Source organism: Babylonia areolata, chromosome 13, assembly GCF_041734735.1.
Source record: "Babylonia areolata isolate BAREFJ2019XMU chromosome 13, ASM4173473v1, whole genome shotgun sequence".
NCBI lineage: Eukaryota > Metazoa > Mollusca > Gastropoda > Neogastropoda > Buccinidae > Babylonia > Babylonia areolata.
The window spans coordinates 1,241,714-1,249,213 of record NC_134888.1 but is presented as its reverse complement, the minus strand read 5'-3'; the positions used below and the strand labels follow the sequence as shown (position 1 = coordinate 1,249,213).

The following is a 7,500-nucleotide window of genomic DNA, read 5'->3' as shown; positions in this document are numbered from 1 at the left end:
TCTCTCCCTCCCTCTCTCTCGCTCTGTCTTCGTCTCTGTCTCTCTCTCTCTCTCACTTTCTCTCACCCTTCCCCCTTCTCTCTCTCCCTCCCTCTCTCTCGCTCTGTCTTTGTCTCTGTCTCTCTCTCTCTCTCACTTTCTCTCACCCTTCCCCCCCCTCTCTCTCTCTCTCTCTCTCCCCCCTCTCTCTTTGTCTCTCTGTCTCTCTGTCTCTGTCTGTCTCTCTGTTTCTCTCTCTCTCTCTCTCTGAAGTTGAATGTACATCGGCCTTGGTCCACAATACAAAGTGAAAGTGTGCGTGAGTGAAGGGGACATAACACCATTGTGTTACCTCTAGCAGTTTCAGTTTCAGTTTCAGTAGCTCAAGGAGGCGTCACTGCGTTCGGACAAATCCACATACGCTACACCACATCTGCCAAGCAGATGCCTGACCAGCAGCGTGACCCAACGCGCTTAGTCAGGCCTTGAGAAAAAAAAAAGAACTACTACTAATAATAATAATATGTATAAGGTGCAAAAACTTGATGAAGTCAACTATAAGCGTACAAAAAAAAGATGATAATAATAATAATAATAATTTTTAAAAATCTGTCTGGCAAATGACAATAACTGTACAATTATGATGAATACACACACTTAAATAGTGTACCCATAATATAGTATTAACACCTGCTACTTCACAATGTTTGATCACTGTTTGCAAATCAATTTTTTCCTTCTATTGATCGTATGAAATACATATCTTGATACATTATGTCTATGATTAATATCTATTTCTCTAAGCAACATGTACAACGGAAGTCAAGACGATTCTTTCAATAATTTCTTTCTTAAATCTTCATCTACGGAGCAAATGAGTATTTAAAAAAAAAAGAAAAAAAAAAGATGTTGTTCGTTCTCAACCTGATCCCTGCAAAATGGACATGATCTACGAGTCATTTTCCGACTGTAGTGATGTACATTATTATTAAGTGAGAGAACGTTGAATCTTGTTTGTGTAATGGCAACACGGAAACAGTATGTATCTATATCCATGATATATCGCTCTTTTTCAACAAACAAAAAAACAGTCTTAAACGATCTATAATGTTCATATCTATCAAGGTCTCTGACAGTTGCAGTCCATTCTTAATTGAACATGCCAACCAGTGTCTGTTTAAATATACCGAGAGACAGAGAGACAGAGAGAGACAGAGAGAGACAGAGAGAGAGAGGGAGAGAGAGACATGGACATGGACATGGGCATCTTTTTTATCATTTAAAAAAGGCCATGGCCCCTCATGAAGGGTGTACAGTGAACAAACATTACAACACAAGAAGCTGTCACTGTTTTTTTTTTCAGCACAAAATACAGCATGGAACATTGAACTACACAATTAACTATGCATAAATATACAAATTATAACGATTAACTTCACAGTGGAGTGGTGGCCTAGAGGTAACGTGTCCGCCAAGGAAGCGAGAGAATCTGAGCGCGCTGCGGGAGAAAATATCGGCGGCTGAGCCAGGATTCGAACCAGCGCGCTCAGATTCTCTCGCTTCCTAGGCAGACGCGTTACCTCTAGGCCATCACTATAGTCAAGCATACCACAGGTGCAGGACTTAATACTCCTTGGATAGACAGTTTCAGTTTCAGTAGCTGAAGGGGGCGTCACTGCGTTCGGACAAATCCATATACGCTACACCACATCTGCCAAGCAGATGCCTGACCAGCAGCGTAACCCAACGCGCTTAGTCAGGCCTTGAGGGGAAAAAAGTGAATAAATAATAGATAAGCGTGCATAAATAAGTAGATAAATAAATAAATAAATAATTACAATATAAAAAAGGTAGTAATAATAATAATAATAACGAATAAATAAATAAGACAACAATGATGATAAATAAGCAAATAAATGTAAAACATGAAGACACACATTCACACATAAACCCACACATGCATAAAAGATATGAACCAAACATGCAGTTTCACAGAAACTGTGTGGTGTGTGTGTGTGTGTGTGTGTGTGTGTGTGTGTGTGTGTTGGGACTCATGTACGTTTATGTGTATTTACTGTGCTTTCATATCCGTGAAACTGTATGTTTGGACAGACATGTCACGACAAAACCGTACTGCTGAGAGAAGGGCTGAGTTTTTCGTCCAACTTTAAAAGCGGTGGGGCAGTCAGAGTGTCTGGGGTTATCAGGGAGCCCGTCCCACGCCCTTGAGGCTTCACAAGAACAAGATCTATGTCCATGGGTCTCACTTCTGACATGAAGTATCACCACAAGTCGAGTATCAGAGAAAGAGCGGAGCTGGCGAGACATAGTATAGATATGGAAGGAGTTGGGAAAGATACTCCGGGCCAGACCTACTTAACTGGCTGCAGAAAATGTCAAAGTGGATAGCCTGTAGTTTAATCGATCGTAAACAGGCAACCAGTGGAGAGACTGAAGGAGAGGAGAGGTGTGGTCAAGATTTAGAAGTCCTGTGAATGAGTCTGGCAGCGTTAAATCTGGATTCGTTGAAGTCGCGTCTTACAGATATTTAGGAAGGTCGGACGCGGCTTGAGAAAATAAATTATATTTGTTAATTCCTGGAAGAACTAAAGCGCATACAAATGTTTCAGTCGCATCAGTAGAAAAAAAATACAGATACATGGCCAACGAGAAATACAACGTTGCACTGCTCTAAGGAGCCTCCAGTTTTTCCTCCTGTGTCCACAAGTATAGAAATTCTTTATGAGGAGAAGAAGAATGATGATGATGAGGAGGAGGAGGAGGAGGAGCAGGAGCAAGAGACGAAGAAGAAGAAGAAGAAGAAGAAGAAGAAGAAGAAGAAGAAGAAGAAGAAGAAGAAGGAGAAGAAGAAGAAGAAGAGGAGGAGGAGGAGGAGCAGGAGGAGGAGGAGGAGAAGGAGGAGGAGGAGGAGGAGCAGGAGGAGGAGAAGGAGGAGGAGGAGAAGGAGGAGCAGGAGCAGGAGAAAAAAATAATAATAACTTTTTTAATAAAAAGAAGAAGAAAGATAAATGAATAAATAATCAAAAATAATTCTAAAAACAAAAAGAAGAAGAAGTAATTATACTTCCATAGAACTCTAGCCAGAAAAAAGTGCTTTACGTCCTTTGCAAAACAACAACAACATAATGTTCAATACAGCACAATACATCAATGTTACATATGCACCCCAAAATGCACCTAGCAAACTATTATACATCTATACACAATACCTACCTACCTACCTACCTACCTACTTACTCACATACAAACATACATGCATACATACATTCATACACACATGCATACATATATCAATGCTACATGTACACATCAAAATGCACCTATCAAACTGTATACACACACACACACACACACACACACACACACTCAAATTCTCAACTTCATTTGCCTACTTTAACACACACACACACACACACACACACACACACACACACACACACACACACACACACACACACACACACACACACCACACAACACAACACAACACAACACAACACAACACAACACAACACAACACACCACACCACACCACACCACACCACACCACACCACACCACACCACAACACAACACAACACAACACAACACAACACAACACAACACAACACACCACACCACACCACACCACACCACACCACACCACACCACACCACACCACACCACACCACAACACAACACAACACAACACAACACAACACAACACAACACAACACAACACAACACAACACAACACAACACAACACAACACACCACACCACACCACACCACACCACACCACACAACACTACACAACACTACACAACTTTGTTCACAACGTACATTTCGCCTCAGTCTAACAACAACCTCCCCCCCCCTCTATTCCCCCCCTCACCATCCCCCCCCCTCTACCCCCCCTCCCCACTCCACCCCCACCCCCCCACACACCCCTCATCTCCCTCATCTCTTCCTCATCACAACATGTCCATTGCATGTGTCTCGCACCTGGTCCCATCCTTTTGTTGCTCAGCTCAGGGGAGTGGGGGGTGGGTGGAGGGGGGTGTGGGGGGGTGTGGGGAGTGTGGGGGGTGTGTGGGGGGTCTGGGGGGGTCTTGGGGTGGGGGGTAGGGGTTGGGGAGGAGGAGGAGGGGGTGTATGCTGGTGAGGGTGGAGTTTAGATAAAAAAATATATATATATCTTTGTTTTAACCTCTTCTTCTTCTTCTTCTTCTTCTTCTCTCTGTCTTTGTCTCTGTCTCGCTCTCTCTCCATCTGTCTCTGTCACTGTCTCTGTCTGTCTGTCTGTCTGTCTGTCTGTCTGTCTCTCTCTCTCTCTCTCTCTCTCTCTCTCTCTGTCTCTCTGTCTCTCTGTCTCTCTCTGTTTCTGTCTGTCTCTGTCTGTCTGTCTGAACGTCTGTCTGTCTGCCTCTCTCTCTCTCTCTCTCTCTCTCTCTCTCTCTCTCTCTCTTTCTCCTTCTGTCTGTCTGTCTGTCTCTCTGTCTCTGTCTCTGTCTGTCTGTCTGTCTGTATGTATGTATGTATCTCTCTCTCTCTCTCTCTCTCTCTCTCTCTCTCTCTCCCTCTCTCTTTCTTTCTTTCTATCTTTTTGGTGTATCAAAACGCCTCACCTCACAGTAAACACACAACACATACACGCGCGCGCGCGCGCGCACGCACACACACGCACATGCACACACACACACGCACGCAGACACAGACAAACACACGCACACGCACGCGCGCGCACACACAGACGCTCACACATACATACACACACACATACACGCACGCGCATACGCATACGCACGCACGCACGCACACACACTCTGTCTCTATCTGTCTACCTATATATCTAATTACCTATCTATCTATATCGTTCTCTCTGTCTCTTTCACTCTCTCGCGACCTGTCTCACTCTCGCTTTCCTTCTCTCTTCCCCTCTACCCCCCTCCCCCCACGACCCCTCCCCCTCCCCCTCTCTGTCTCTCTCTCTCTTTCTCTCTCTCTCTCTTTCTCTCTTTCCCTCTCCCTCTCTCTCTCTCTCTCTCTTTCTCTCTCTCCCCCTTTCTCTCTCTTTCCCTCTCCCTCTCTCTCTCTCTCTTTTTCTCTCTCCCCCTTTCTCTCTCCCTTTCTCTCTCTCCCTCTCTGTCTCTCTCTCTCTCTGTCTCCTCTCTCTCTCTCTCTCTCCCTCTATCTCCCTCTCTCTCTCTCTGTCTCCCTTTCTCTCTCTCTCTCTCCATCTCTCTCTCCCCCTTTCTCTCTCTCTCCCTCTCTTTCTCTCTCCCCCTTTCTCTCTCTCTCTCTCTCTCTCTCCCTCTCTCTCTCTCTCTCACTTTCTCTTTCTCTCTCTCTCTTTCTCCCTATGTCTCCCTCTCTCTCCGTCTTTCTCTCTCTCCCTCTCTCCCTCTCTCTCTCTCTCTTTCTTTCTCTCTCTCTCCCCTTTCTCTCTCTCCCCTTTCTCTCTCTCTCTCCCTCTCTCTCTCTCCCCCTTTCTCTCTCACACACACACTCTCTCTCTCACACACACTCTCTCTCTCCCCCTCTCTCTCCCTTTCTCTCTCTCTCTCTCTGTCTCTCTCTCTCACACACACTCTCTCTCCCTCTCCCCTCTCTCTCTCTCTCTCTCTCGCTTTGCTGTCTCCGCTCCCTTGCAGAACCACATAAACACTCCACACTGAATTTGTTTCGTTTGGGATGTTTTCTTTTGTTTGTTTGTTTGTTGTTTTGTTTTGTTTTTAATCCACCAAGTTTCATGAAAAGACACTCCCAACTCCTCATAAATGGTGGTGGATTTTTTTTTTTTTTTTTTTTTTTTGTTCTTTTTAACCTGGTTTTAAATCATCCTGCTCTCCTCTCCCCCCCCCTCCATCCCTTCCCCCTCCTCCTCTTCCTCCTCCTCCTCCTTCTCCTCCCTACGCCACCACCCCCCCCCCAGGCCCCCACCACCACCACCCCTCCTCTACAATCGCTCTGCACAAGGTGACGTCATGTCTATGTCGAAGGCATGCATGCACCTGGCTTCATAATTTCCGCCCTGGTGAAAGAGGTACCGTGGCCTGTGCTGAACTTGAACCAAACAAACAAACAAACAAACACAACAATGTTTTCAGCATTTCAGCTCATGGGGGGAAAAAAAAAAAGAACTGTAAAATAACTTGGAGGGGTGGTGTGGGTGTGGGTGGTGGTGGTGGGGAAGAGGGGAGGGGAGGGTGAGGTGTGTATGTGTGGGGGAGAGGGAGGTGGAGGGGGGGTTGTGTGTGTGTGTGTATGTGTGTGTGTGTGTGTGTGTGTGTGTGTGTGTGTGTGTGTCTGTGTCTGTGACTCTTTCTCTGCTTTATCTGTGTGTGTGTGTGTGTGTGACTCTTTATCTGCTTTATCTGTGTGTGTGTGTGTGTGCGTGTGTGTGTGTGTGTGTGTGTGTGTGTGTGTGTGTCTGTCTGTCTGTCTGTCTGTCTGTCTGTCTGTCTGTCTCTCTCTCTCTCTCTCTCTCTCTCTCTCTCTCTCTCTCTCCATACATCACCAACATCCCCACACCCCTACCCCCAATCCCCAGTTCAGCCTCCTTCATTCAGCGAACATGAACCTGGAAAATCAGTTCTGGGACCAAAAGAAAAAAAAGAGTTCTCCATTGAAAAAACAACAACATCGTAACATGTCTGGAAAAAATGTAAGTCAACGAGACACACTTACACACACACACACACACACACACACACACACACACATACACACACTCACTCACACACTCACACACACACACTCACACACAACGCACACACACACACCCACACAGATATATATATATATGTACATATATACACACTCACACACACACACATACACATACACACACACACACACACACACACACACACACACACACAGATATATATATATATGTACATATATACACACTCACACACACACACACACACACACAACACACAACACACACACACACACACACACACACACACACACGGACACGCACACAAACACAGACAAGCGCACACGCACAATGAGATTCCATCCACCCACCCTTCACCCCCTGTCCCCCCCCCACCCCACCACCACCACCCCCACCACCCCCTCTAGCCTCCCAAACCCAACCCGACACTCATAAAAAAAATAAATAAATAAATAAATAATGATGAAGCTAACAATTCTGACATCTTTTTTATTTAAAAAAAAAAATGAAAAAGAAATTAAATATGGAGAAAAAAAAATTCAGATACAATAAAACATCTTTCACTGCCTTCTTCACCTCCTCAATTCATCAAACTCCGTCCCCCCCCCCCCCCCCACCCCACCCCCACCCCCCCCCTCCCCACACCGCTTTTTTCTCCATCCACCCCCTTCTCCTCCTCCTCCTCCTCCCCACCCACACCCCTTCCACCCCACCCCACCCTCTCACCCACGTCCCCCACCCCCTCCCCCCATTTCCACCCACCCACCCACGGGCCCCTTTCACCATCTCCTCGGGAAAAGAAGCATAGGGAGTTAGGGTTTGACCATTCCACTG

At 45.7% G+C, this 7,500-nt stretch overlaps 1 protein-coding gene across 1 annotated transcript in view; it reads left to right on the top strand.

The window, feature by feature from the left end:
* Window positions 1-7,500, top strand: part of LOC143288965 (uncharacterized) — an 83,271-nt gene that overhangs the window by 64,299 nt on the left and 11,472 nt on the right. The window lies entirely within an intron of this gene.